Source organism: Mobula hypostoma, chromosome 21 (genome assembly GCF_963921235.1).
Source record: "Mobula hypostoma chromosome 21, sMobHyp1.1, whole genome shotgun sequence".
Lineage (NCBI taxonomy): Eukaryota > Metazoa > Chordata > Chondrichthyes > Myliobatiformes > Myliobatidae > Mobula > Mobula hypostoma.
In genome coordinates, this window is record NC_086117.1 from 46,735,144 (window position 1) to 46,748,964 (window position 13,821).

Below are 13,821 nucleotides of genomic sequence, written 5' to 3' on the forward strand. Positions count from 1 at the left end.
AAAGTCTCTCTAGTGTCAAAGCTTAGGAGCTCAGATGCTTTGACCTGATCACTGTCACCCTGAGTATGACATGATGGACCAGGAGTGGTCTGATCAAAGAAGAAAGTAATGGGTACATTACTTTCATAGTTTGGGGAAAGTCTTGAAAACGATTGTCATCGCAGAATGAGCTTCACCATCAAGCTGACCAGGAGTCTCAGTCAGTCTTCTGTGGAATTAGTCAAAGCCTTATAACTCTTCACCCAATACACTACACTTAACTCTGTTGGGCGGGCCACGATTCCACCGGAGTCCCTCAATGGATACTTTATTCCGAGCTCTATCACAGAACGATTACCAGGCAGGCTGGTGAGTGTATGCAAGGATGGACTCAAAGCATCTGGAAAAGAAAGTAATAGCCCTAGTGACTCCTGGGGACACTTGGCCCACACTGCCCAAAATAGAGGAGGAGTACTCAGGATGCGACTGAGCTCATAAACATGCACTAGGAACACAAAGAAGTGCTGTGTATATAGGAGAATGGCCAGAGCAACCCATAAATTATCATGTCACAAATTAGCAGTTGCCAGCTTCGTCAGGCACCTCCTAGCTCCACATCTGGTTCCCACACTAGTCTCACCCGTCACTTCAAAACTGGAGTGGAACCAAGTCACTTTTGATCCTATCGGACTGCTTAAGTAAGTAAGTGGAGCTCCAATACGCAAACAACTCAACATTGTCCAGGACAAACCAGCCTGCTTGATGAACACCCTGAACATTAAGACCCTGTGCGGTACCGCCTACAAAATGCATCCCAGTTACTTGCTTCGGCTATTCCGACGGCACTTCCAAAACTAGAGAAGAAAATAGAGGCAGATCATGTGAACCCCATCACCCGCAGATTCTGCTTTGAGTCATGCACTCTCTTCCCTGACCTGGAATATATCAGTCCATAGACTCTAAATTCCTATACTATATTGTGGGAGTATATTCAATAGAAGAGCCGCAGTGGTTCAAGAAGGTGGTTCAAATCCCCTCCAAAAGTTCTTCTTTTCACAAAATTAATCTTATGTGATAAGAATGGGTTAATTAGAAATATTATTTCAAGGGATCATCCAGGTATATAAAAAGAAATTTTATATTCGGTCCGAGAGGAACACAGTTGACAGTTACCACTTATGGGGACATATAATCCAATGTAAAGTAGGAAATTAGGTAATAATTTAGTGGTACATAAACATTTAATTTAAGCAAGGCTAATTTCAAAGGGATGAGGACGGACACATTCCCATGAAGAGCAAGAGAAGAACTAAACATCCAGAGCTCTCCAGATTCTTGCAAGGACAATAAAGCAAAAATGTGGCTGCTTAGGACGATCGTCAGGTTGTAAATACCAGTGAGAACATGGTTATTACGCAAGAATCAGACATAAAGTGAAATTTGCAAGAAGGGAGGTAATTGGAATAAAGAGTGTACAAGAAAAGATCATCTGCAACACAAATGCAATCTACAGTTCCACAGAGTGAAGAGTAAAGATGGGACCTGCATGTGGATGCTGAGGGCAGGGTTTAGGTAGTAAATTTAGAGCAGGCTTCACCAGGTAAGAGGATGATATCCAAGTAATAGCAGAGGAGGAGACTTTGGATATTTTACATCTCCACAGAGATAATAGAAAAGGTGCCTAAAGCTAAGTAGGTGGATTACAGGAAGAAATCTCTGGGACACTGATGATTATGTTCCAACACTTATTGAATAGTGGGCTGGTGACAGAGAACTGGAGAGTAGCAAATGTTACTCCCTTGTTCAGAAGGGAAGTCAGCATAAGGCCAGCAATGACAGGCTGGTCAGTTTAACCCGAGTGATGGGAAAGCTTTATCGGATAGGACTCTGGAGGAAAATGGATTGGTATTGGAATGCCAGCTTGGAGTGGGTAAGGTCACATTTATATTTATGCAACTTGACAGACCTTTATCATAGAGGAACATAAAGGTAATGTCATTGCTGTGCTGTGCGTGGCTTTTTATAACATGCCACATAAACTTTTCATCAAACTTGAAGTATGTGGCATTAAAGGGACACTAATACCATGAATACAAATATGGCTAAATAAAAGACAAGAGTGATTCCTGGTGAATGGTTGTTTCTGACTGGAGGGAGGTGAATAATGGCATTATCCAGGAATCTGTGCTGTTTTTTTTATCTACATTAACAGCCTAGACAAAAAGTGGATGATATAAAACTTGGGGAGATCAGGGTTGGGTTGCTGCAAGATATACACTGGCTGCTGGAGTGGGAAAATACATGGCAAACGAAGTGTAATGCAGGAATATGTGAGGTGATACATTTTGTAAGAAGAATAAGGAGAGGCAACACAAAATGAACTGCTCTGAAGGAGCAGAGGGACCTGGGGGTATGTGAGGACAAATCATTGAGAGGCAGATTGAGAAAACAGTTCATAAGGCATTCAGAATACAACTGAGATACAGAATACAACAGAAGGGAAGTTTTGTTGAATACCAGTCTGACCACAACTGAAATATTTGATTCAATTCTGGTCACCGCATCTCACAACAAAGTGAAGGCACTGGACAGGGTCCAGTAAAGATGTGTGAGAATAGTTCCTGAGAGTACAGTTACAAACAGGGCACTTGGTGATAGAGTGCTAAAGTATCCAAACCACAGGGTGACACACATTCCAATTAAATTGTAGAACAAGTTTAAGGTACTGCTTTGCCAGGATCTGCATCTAGCTGAATGCTTAGTGTACCTAATTTCTTATTGGTGCTTCCCCATTAGAATGTTTCTTCAAATAACCGCCTCTTCCAAACACAGACACATTCTTTCCTCATTCTCCATCACGCCCACCTTGGAAATCCTTTCAGCACTTACCATGTAACTGTGTACTATCTTCCCTCTGCCTCCCCTCTATCAACATGGCCTCCAAATAGTACTTTTCTCAATTTGGAATATTTATTCAATCTTCATACTTTGGTCTTCTTTGCAATTTAGAACCTCTATGGACACCATTAAGTGCGCAAAAAACAATCTGGAGGCTTGGGAATATGTCACTTTAATTCTCCATCTCACTCCTGCTACGACCATTGCTTTCACAGGTTCTCAACAGTTCCACTGAGGGTCAGTAACCTGATCTGATCTTTCTCCTGGTGCAACGTCGTATCCTGAACCCCAGAGTTGCACAATGTCACTTTTCCAACTGAACTTTCATTGTATTAGTGTTGATCTAAAACACGAGCTCAAGATTTTCCCTCCAAAGATGCTGATGGTCTGCTTCCTGAATACTTTTAAATAAGAACATATCTAGCTGTGTCTCCTCTGTCTTCCCACCTTTTCACTGGGGCCGGCACTGTAGCGTAATGGTTTGCGCAATGCTATTGCAGCGCTAGTGACCCAGGTTCAATTCCTGCCACTGTCTGTAAGGAGTTTGTACGTTCTCCCCGTGACTGAATGGGTTTCCTCCAGGTGCTGCAGTTACCTCCCATATTCCAAAGATGTACGACTGAGTGATTGGTCACATGGGTATAATTAGGCAATGTGGGCTTGTTGGGCCAGAACATTACCATACCACATCTCTAAATAAATAAGACCATGGTCGATCTGCACCTCAGTGCCATTTTCCTGCTCTATCCTAAATGACAAGAGAGGTGGTGAAAGCAGTTAAGAAGGCACACACAACTGTGGGCTTTTATTGATAGGGGTGTGGAGTACAAATGCTAGGAAGCGATGGTGAACTTGTCTGGTCTCCAACAGAGCATTGTGTTCAATTTTGATTGCCACATTAGAGGAAAGACTGAGAACATGAGTGAGATGGAGAGATTTACAAGAATGGTTCCTGGGAAGAGGAATTACAGTTTCAGAATTAGAATCAGATTTATCATCACTGACATATAGTGTAAAATTTATTGATTTGTGACAGCACTACTGTGCAAAGACACAAAGGGATAACAAGGAGAGTTCAGATACTGTTCAGAAATCTGATGGAGGAAGGAAAGATGCGACTCCTAAAATGTTGAGTGTGGGTCTTCAGGCTCCCGTACCTCCTCCCTGATTGTAGTAATGAGAAGAGGGCATGTCCCGGATGGCGAGGGGCTTTAATGATGGAAGTCGCCTTCTTAAGGCACTACCTTTTGATAATATCATCAGTGGTGGGGATGGTTGTACTCATGATGGATCTGGCTGAGTCTATAACCTTCTACAGCCTCTTTCAATCTTCTGCATTGGAGGCTCCATACCAGACAAAGATGCAACCAGTCAAAAGCATTCTCCAGAGTACAACTGTAGAAATTTGCTAGTGTCTTTGGTGACATAGCAAATCTCTTCAGTCCTAATGAAACACAGCCACTGGCGTGCCTTCTTTGTGACTGCATGAATATGTTGGGCACAGGATAGTTCCTGAGACGTTGACACCCAGGAACTTGAAGTCGCTCACGTTTTCCACTGCTGATTCCTCAATGACGACTGGTGTGTGTTCTCCTAACTTCCCCTTCCTAAAAATCACAACCTGTTCTTTGATTTTGCTGTTGTTGTTGCAACACCACTCAATCAGCTGATTTGCTTCGCTCTTGTACACCTCCTCATTGCCATCTGAGATTCTGTCAATTTCAGCAGTATCTTCAGTAAATTTATGATGGCATTTCAGCTGTGTTTAGCCATAAAGTCATGAGTGCACAAAGAGTAGAACAGTGGGCTAAGCACTTAAGCAGAAAACCTTGAGGTGCTCCTGCGTCAATTGTCAATGAGGAAATTATTATTACTGATACATACTGATTTTGGTCTTTCAATAAGGAAGTCGAGGATCTAATTGCAGAGACCCATGCTTTGAAGCTTGGTTGTTCGTACTGAGGGAGAGAGATTCAAGGATGAGGGCTGGTCCTGAGGACTGAGAGAGTCTGAGACTGCTTTCATTGAAGAGAATGTCGAAGGGAGATACGACAGAAACAGTGAAATGATGAAACGTCTGGACAGAATGGATACTGGGAGGCTGTTCCCTTGGATGGAGGGATAGAGGACCAAAGGTCACAAGTACAATACAGGAGGAACAAGTTAATTGTGATTATTAGGAAACACATGGATGCATTGCCTGCATACAGATAGAAGCAGGTTTCATTGTACCTGTCAAGAGGGAAGCAGATAACTATATGATGGAGAAAAGAGTTGCAATACTGTGGAGAAGGAATCATGGGTTGCCCTGATACAGAGCTGAAACAGGAGCAATTGGACATGTCCTACTATACAGGAACTACAATTTTATGCCTTGATTCCCTTAATATCCAGAAATATATTGAACAATGAAATGAATGAACTCCACAATAATACTCCGCAACCCTCTGGGGAAAGAATTTCAAAGATCCATCTGCCTGTGGTGAAGAAATCTCTCCTCACCTCAATCCTAAATGACTTAACCCTCATTCTGAGGCTGTGACCACTACTCCCAGGACCTTCAGCTCGGGAAATACACTCCCTACATCCGGCCTGTCAAGCTTTGTAAGCTTTCGTCGATAGGCCTAGTCAACTTAACCTCTGGGGTAAAGATAAGGCTAACCACCATCCCGAACCTGTCTAATGAATCTTTGTAGCACTGGCCAGGATCATGCTTGGCACAAAGGAAGGTGCTAAAGTTGCTGAAAATCTGAATTAACACACACAAAATACTGGTGAAACTTAGTAGGTCAGGTACAGATACTGCCTGACCTGCTGAGCTCCACAAAGCAAGATAGCTGTAGTGGTTGGAAGCCAATCATTACAGTGACAAGACATCTCTGAAGGAGTTCCTCACTGTAATACCCTACCCCTTCACCAATGTCCTTCCTTCAACTGTAAGGTCAGAAGTAGCAATAATCACTGATGGTTAAGAATCACAACTCCTCAGATAATGAAGCAATCCACAACCAAATGCAGCAGGAGCTGACATGCCCAGGCCTGGGCTGAAAGTTGGCACGCAACATTCTTAGCACACAAGTGCAGGACAATGATGCGATCCAACATGAGAAAATCCAGCAATCATCCGCTGGCATTCAATGGCATTACCATCACTGAATCTCCCTTTATCAATGTCCTGGGGTTACCATTCACCAGAAGCTGAGCTGCAGTAGCTCTGCACACAATGTGGCTACAAGAGCAGGTGAGGTGTTAGGAATTCCCTCAGTTAGCTCCCCAAAACCTATCCAGCATTTACAAGGCTTAAGTCAGAAGTACGATGGAAAGCTCTCCACTTACAGATGAGTGCAGCTTCAATAACTCTCAAGAAGTTTGATACCATACAGACACAGTGGCCCACAAAAGGCACCCCATGCACAACCATTCACTCATTCTACCGCCGTTGCACAGTGGCAGCATTTTGTACAATGCACTGCAGCAAATCACCAAGAGTTCAAACCCAAAACCTCAATGAGAACAAGGGCAGTAAAAGCAGGAACACCACCATCTGGAAGCTGCTTCCAAGCCACACACCATCCTGACCTAGAAAGACATCACCGTTCCTTTCGCATCACTGGGTCAAGATCCTGGAACTCCCTCCCGAACAGCATTACCCACACCAAGGGCTGCAGTGGTTCAAGAAGGCAGCTCATCACAACCTTCATGAGGGCAACCAGGTTGGCTCAGCCTGTGAAGCCCACATTCCTTGCATGAATAACAAAAACAACTGCTTTTAATGCTAATATGTCCAATCTTTAATGTAAAGAAATCAAACCAGTATTTCAGGTGTGAGATGGCAAGTTTACTCCTGTACTCAAATCTTCTCACAATGGACTATAATGCTGAGGCTTCATAAGACACTCTTCAAGCCACACTTGAAGTACTGTCAACAGATTTGGGTCCCATATCTCAGAAAGGATATGTTGTCATTGGAAAAAATCCAGAGGAGGTTCACAAGGATGATTCTGGAAACAAAGGGATTAACAATAGACGAAGCATTTGGCAGCTTTGGGCCTGTACTCACTGGAATTTAGAAGAATGCAAGGGGATCTCATTGAAACCTACTAAATGTTGAAAGAACTAGATAGGGAAGATGTGGAGAAGATGTTTCCTCTGGTGGAGGTATCCCTAACTAGAGGGCACAACCTCAAAACTGAGAGGCAACTGAGGTAAGGAGTAATTTTTTTTAGCCACAGAGTAATTAATCTGTGGAATGCTCTGCCACAGACTGCGGTGGTGGCCAAATCCGTGGGTATACTTAAGGTAGAAGTTGATAAGTGTCCTGATAGGTCAGGGCATCAAAGGATATGGCAAGAAGGCAGGGTTGTGTGGGATCTGGGATCAGCCATGATAGAATGGCGGAGCAGACTCAATGGGCTGAATGGCCTAATTCTGTTCCTATGTCTTATGGTCTTATACTATATGCCCTCCCAATTGCTGCTGCATCTGTATCTTGCCATTCAGTAACTTACAAACATGGTCCCTTTCAATATCAATATTACCTAATAACTTACCATTTAAAAAATAACTGCTTTCTGGTTTGTGCACCAATTTGGATAACTTAACATTTTTCAACATTATAAGTGTTGAACTGTGTTCTTGCCACTTTCTCAGTGTCTCTGTACTCCCCTGACACCTCTTTACAACTTCCTACAATCCCACCCTATTTTATATCATCAGCAAATATGACATTTGGTCTCCTCGTCTTGTTACTGATAAGAGATTGTGGACAGATTGGTCTGAGCAGCTGTACCTCCACTACTCAGTTAGTAAACCCGAGACTTATCCCCACTCTGCTTTCCGTCTGCTAATCAATTATCAATCCATTTCAGTATCTCAAACAAGAGGGCATAAATTTAAGGTGAGAAGGAGGAGTTTTAGAGGAGATCGGAGGGTCAAGTTTTTTTGTTTACAAACAGATAGCTGGAGATGTCTAGAGCTTACTACCAGAGGAGATTGCAGATTCAGATGCAGCCACTATATTTAAATTATTAGGCAGATACAGTACAGATAAACAAGGCATAGAAGCAAACGTGTGGATGCTGGAATCTGGAACAAACAAAACACTGGAGGAACTCAGCAGTTCAGGCAGCATCCATAGAGGGAGATGGACAGTTGATACTGAGAGCATTCTAACAAGTGCAAATAGGGTAAGTAGATGGGAAAAAAGGGTTGGCATGGATGCGGTGATCTGAAAGGCCAATTTCTGTGACTATATTTACCTCAGTTTACTGTGTTCTAAACTTATGGACCAAACTCCTGCACAGGAACTTTAGGGACAACCACCAAATACATGCTAATACACCACTGGTTCTCCCTTATCTGTTCTACTCTTCAAAGAACCATTAAACCTGATTTTCCCTTCATGGATCCCACTTATCTGTGCTTAGTTCCACAGCCATCAACGCCCTGCCAACTACCAACCTCCCCCATCCCTCTCATAGCTCCCAGTGCTGGGCCCGGACTGGCAGTGAACTGGTGGGTTCCCTGCAGCACAAGAACATGCCCCTGCCCACAACACCAGCACTCACCTTGTCCACACCTCCATCAACAGTACCCCTTCCAATTGCCTCCTCTCTGCCCACGACACGACCCTCATACCCTCCTTCTTTCCTACAGTGTCCCACGTCCCTTCCTCCCTGCCCCCTCTGCCTACCTACACCATCTTGCTGCCCCCCCCCCACTCTGATAACACTGGCTCTTCTGTCTGCTCTTGTCGGCCCGCCAACACTGGCACCACTGCTCCCTCCTCTCTGCATACATCACCTCCCCCCTTCCCCCTCTTTGCCCACAACAACTTCTCCCCCTGAAAACACTCCTCTCTGCCCATGTCTCCCTGCCCCTCCTCCCTCCCCACAACATCTCCCCTGCCCACAACACTGTCTCCCCTGAAACCTCTCCTCTGCCTACAATTCTCCCCCAAAACCCCCCCTCTGCCACATCTCCCCTGCCCCCTCCTCTGCCCACAACACTGCCTCCCCCATCCTCTCCGCCCACAAGTCTCCCCGAAACCTTTCCTCTCTGCCCACACCTTCACCCACTGAAACCCTTCCTCTCTGCCCACACCTTCACCCACCGAAACCCTTCCTCTCTGCCCACACCTTCACCCACCGAAACCCTTCCTCTCTGCCCACACCTTCACCCACCGAAACCCTTCCTCTCTGCCCACACCTTCACCCACTGAAACTCTTCCTCTCTGCCCACACCTTCACCCACCGAAACCCTTCCTCTCTGCCCACACCTTCACCCACTGAAACCCTTCCTCTCTGCCCACACCTTCACCCACTGAAACCCTTCCTCTCTGCCCACACCTTCACCCACTGAAACCCTTCCTCTCTGCCCACATCTTCACCCACTGAAACTCTTCCTCTCTGCCCATATCTTCACCCACTGAAACCCTTCCTCTCTGCCCACATCTTCACCCACTGAAACCCTTCCTCTCTGCCCACATCTTCACCCACTGAAACCCTTCCTCTCTGCCCATATCTTCACCCACTGAAACCCTTCCTCTCTGCCCACATCTTCACCCACTGAAACCCTTCCTCTCTGCCCACATCTTCACCCACTGAAACCCTTTGCCCACAACACCGTTTCCCCTGCCCCCTCCTCTTTGCCCACAACCCCGCTGCTTCCCGAATCCGGCTCCTTCCTTCGCTCCAGGCACCAACCACATCGTCAGCCCGCGCCGAACCTGGCCGGCAACAAGCTCGCACAGGCCGCTGCTCCGACGCTCGGGCTCGAATTCGAGCCTGCGCCTGCCCGCCCCCCCACCCCCCCCCCCCCCCCCCCGGCCGGCCGGCCGGCCGGCGGACGGGCGGCTGGAGAGCCGCTGACACGTTGGCCTAGCGCCGGCCACTGGAGTGGCGGCGCAAGCCGAGTCCCGCCCGCTGCCCAGCCCGATCTCCAGTGTTCTGGCCGCGGTACCTGATCCGCCGCTCTCCTCTACCGCTCCGAGCCGCAGCTCTGCTTCTCCTGCCGGCGGGCGGGCAGCGGTCCAGCGCTAGACCCACCCCCTCGGCCCCGCTCCAGGCCGGCCTCCCCTTCACTCCGAATCCATCTCCATCTTTTCCCGCACTTCCTATTCCCTCAACACTTATCAGTACCTCTACCCTCTACGTTCACCCCTCAACCCTCCTCAATTAACCCCACACTCTAACCTAATCCGCCTGCCCTCTTATCCTCACCCCTTCTCCATCAATCACTCTCCTCAACCTTTCCTCGCCCCCTTATTCCCATTATTCCCCATCCCATACCGCCACATCATCTCCACACACACCCTCTTCATTTCCTTTCACAACCACATCCCCATTCCCCTCATACCCTGATTCCTCAGGCCTCCTCATTCCCTCATCCCCCAACCCACCCACATCCCTCCTCATTCCCCCATTCCACTCCATCCACACTCCTCCTCACTCCCTCCAGCCCTCCCCACCCACATCCCTCCTCACTCCCCCAGCTCTCCCCATCCCACCACTCACATCCCTCTTCATTTCCCCATCACCTCTATCACATTCTTCATCATTCCTCCCTCATCACCCATACCCATTCACCTTCTCAACTTCTAAATTCATTCACTCTCATCCAACCTCATGTTGGATTCTATTAAACATAGAAGCAGAATTAGGCTGTTTGGCCCATCGAGTCTGCTCTGCCACTACATTATGGCTGATTTATTATCCCTCTCAACTCCATTCCCCATAACCTTTGACACCCATATTAATCAAGAACCCATCAACCTCCACCTTATATATACCCAACGTATATTTGGGTCTGTGGCAATGAATTCCTGATTCACCACCCTCTGGTAAAATAAATTTTTCCTCATCTCTTTTCTCATCCCTCAAACGTTTCAAAAAAGGTTCAAAGGTTCATTTATTATCAAAGTATGCAACAACGAAATTCTTCTCCAGATAGCCATGAAACCAAGAAAGGAAAGAAAGTCAATACAATCATCAACCCCCAAATTCCTCCTCCCAGCACAAAAAAAAACAAACAGAAATTAAACAGGCACATCAACCCCCAAATCACCATACACACACACACACACACACACACACACACACACACACACACACACACACACACAACAACAACAACAACAACTGAGAAAGATGGGGTGAAAGAAAACAGAATACAAAAATCATAAGACTGAAAAAAGTCCACAGTTCAAGTCCATATCCAAAACACAGAAACCTTCCTCACCTCCTTCATCCCTCTTCACTGCACCACATCCCTCTCACTTCCCTTCATGCCCCCTCACCTCTCATCATCCACCTTCATTCCCCTCTAATCTCCATCCCCTCTCAATCTCTTATCTGGTCATCACCCTCCTCATTCCCCCTCCTCTTCATCCCCATTTCCCATTCCCTTTCTCCTCCCCATTTCCCTCACCTTACCCTTATTTCCTCTCTTCGCTCCACCTTTGACTCTTCCCACCACCTGGATTCCCCTCCTTCAGCTCACGATGCAACTCCTTATCATCACCTCTTTCCCCATTCATATAATATTCTCCCTCCCCCGACACCCTGCCATTCTTCCAATTCCTCACTTTCTCTTTCCTTCACCAGTGGTCTACCTCCATCACTTCCTCTCTTGTTTAACCCCCTTACTTCTTACCACTCTCCCCCACTCGTGTCTTCTAGAAACCCCTGTCACCCTCAATGACCTCTCCTCCCACGCTCCTAACCTGCCCTCTTTGCTGCCCACTGCATTACCCTCTACATTCTACTGCCCTTCTCCACTCTGGGCACCAAAAACACCCTCCACCTCCAACTTCCCTTCGCCCATCCAACAATTCCTCTCTCTTCCTCCCCACTCACTTGTAGCCACTCTCCCTCTTCCTGCTTCCCATTCCCTACTCCCCTTTACCATTTCCTACGTACCTTCCACTTAAATTCAACCCTAAATTTTCCTATCTGACCAGCTGAGTCTCCGCACCGGCAAACTCTCTGCATCCTTTTCCATCTTGTCAGTCTCCCCCTTCCCTCCAACCATCCAGTTCCCTCATTCACTATCTCTCCTCCAGACCCTCTCTGTCTCCCACCCACACTCACATTCCCTCTCCCTAACACCTCCGCACACCTGCTTCCCTTCCCCCATCCACTTTCCCCCCTCCCTCCTGAACTAATGAGGATATCTTCACTCGGCACATCTCAGGACTGTTCCCCTAACCTACGAACTCATTTTCAAGGACTCTTCATCTCATGTTCTTGATATTTATTACTTACTTATTTATTATTATTTCTATTTTACTCTTTTGTATTTGCACAATTTTTTTGTCTTTTGTACGTTGGTGGTTTGTCGATCCTGTTGGGCGCCGTCTTATGATGATCCTATTCTGTCTCTTGGATTTAGATTAGATTAGATTAGATTCAACTTTATTGTCATTGTGCCAAGTACAGATACAAAGCCAATGAAATTCAGTTAGCATCTGACTAGAAATGCAAAGAATAGTGTTATTTACAAAATTACTGTGAATAAAAAAAGTGCTATAGCACACAAATATAAAAGTACTGAGACAGTACAATACGGATGCAATACTGCTTAGCGCTGTGATGTGAGGTTCAGCACGGTCACAGCCTCAGGGAAGAAGCTCTTCCTGTGTCTGCTGGTGCGGGAGCGGAGGCTCCTGTAGCGCCTACCGGATGGGAGGAGAGTAAAAAGTCCATGGTTAGGGTGTGATTTACTGAGCATACCCACAAGAAAACGAATCTCAGGATTATATATGGTGACATATATCTACTTTGATCATAAATTTACTTTTTACTTTGTACTCCACCCCCACTCAACCTGCCCCTGCCTGAGAGGCCATTCCCCCTTTCCCAATGGTATCCAACCCAGTACATTCAGCAGTTAATTTATACTGCTGACTAAAAACTTAACCCAACTTGAGCATAGAAAGAGGCCATTCACCCCACAATGACCAGCTGCCTAATTATACTAATCACATGCAAGAACTTGATCAGTCGTCTTTTATGTCCTGATGCTTTAAGTGATCAACCAGACACTGGCTCCAACAGCTCCTTTAGGAGAATGTGTAAGACTGCTTGCACCCACCCTCAGGATGAAAAATAATCTTCCAATCCCCTCTAACCTTCTTACTCCCTATCTTACTACAATGTTTGGATAAAAAATTGGCTTACAGGAAGAAAGCAGAGGGTAGTAGTGGAAGGAAAGTATTCTGCCTGGAGGTCGGTGACTAGTGGAGTGCCGCAAGGATCTGTCCTGGGACCCCTGCTCTTTGTGATTTTTATAAATGACCTGGATGAAGAGGCGGAAGGATGGGTGAGTAAGTTTGCGGATGACACGAAGATTGGAGGAGTTGTGGATGGAGCTGTAGATTGTCGAAGGTTATAAGAGGATATAGACAGGATGCAGAGTTGGGCAGAAAAGTGGCAGATGGAGTTCAATCCGGATAAGTGTGAGGTGATGCATTTTGGAAGGACAAACTAGAAGGCTGACTACAGGGTTAATGGTCGGTTACTTAAGAGTGTGGATGAACAGAGGGACCTTGGGGTTCAAATCCATACATCCCTCAAGGTTGCTGCACAGGTTGATAGGATAGTTAAGAAGGCCTATGGGATGCTAGGCTTCATTAATAGGGGATTGAGTTCAAGAGTAGAGAGGTCATGATGCAACTCTACAAATCTCTGGTGAGACCACACTTAGAGTATTGTGTTCAGTTCTGGTCACCTCATTATAGGAAGGATGTGGAAGCTATGGAGAGGGTGCAGAGGAGATTTACCAGGATGTTGCCCGGATTGGAAAACAAATCTTATGAGGCAAGGTTAACAGAGCTGGGACTTTTCTCTTTGGAGCGTAGAAGAATGAGAGGGGACTTGATAGAGGTCTACAAGATTATGAGAGGCATAGATAGGGTGGATGGACAGTGCCTGTTTCCCAGGGCAC

At 46.1% G+C, this 13,821-nt stretch overlaps 1 protein-coding gene across 3 annotated transcripts in view; it reads right to left on the bottom strand.

Annotated features, from left to right (window-relative positions):
* LOC134359991 (discoidin domain-containing receptor 2-like) overlaps positions 1-9,959 on the bottom strand; it is a 107,717-nt gene extending 97,758 nt beyond the window's left edge. Inside the window, exon 1 of one of the 3 annotated variants that reach the window (XM_063073931.1) lies at positions 9,838-9,959. The gene's annotated coding sequence lies outside the window, so the exon portion shown is untranslated. Of the gene's footprint in view, positions 1-8,135; positions 8,439-9,837 lie in introns of those variants that run through there. The other 2 variants (XM_063073935.1, XM_063073932.1) reach the window with 2 other exon arrangements.
* Between the last annotated feature and the right edge of the window lie 3,862 nt (positions 9,960-13,821).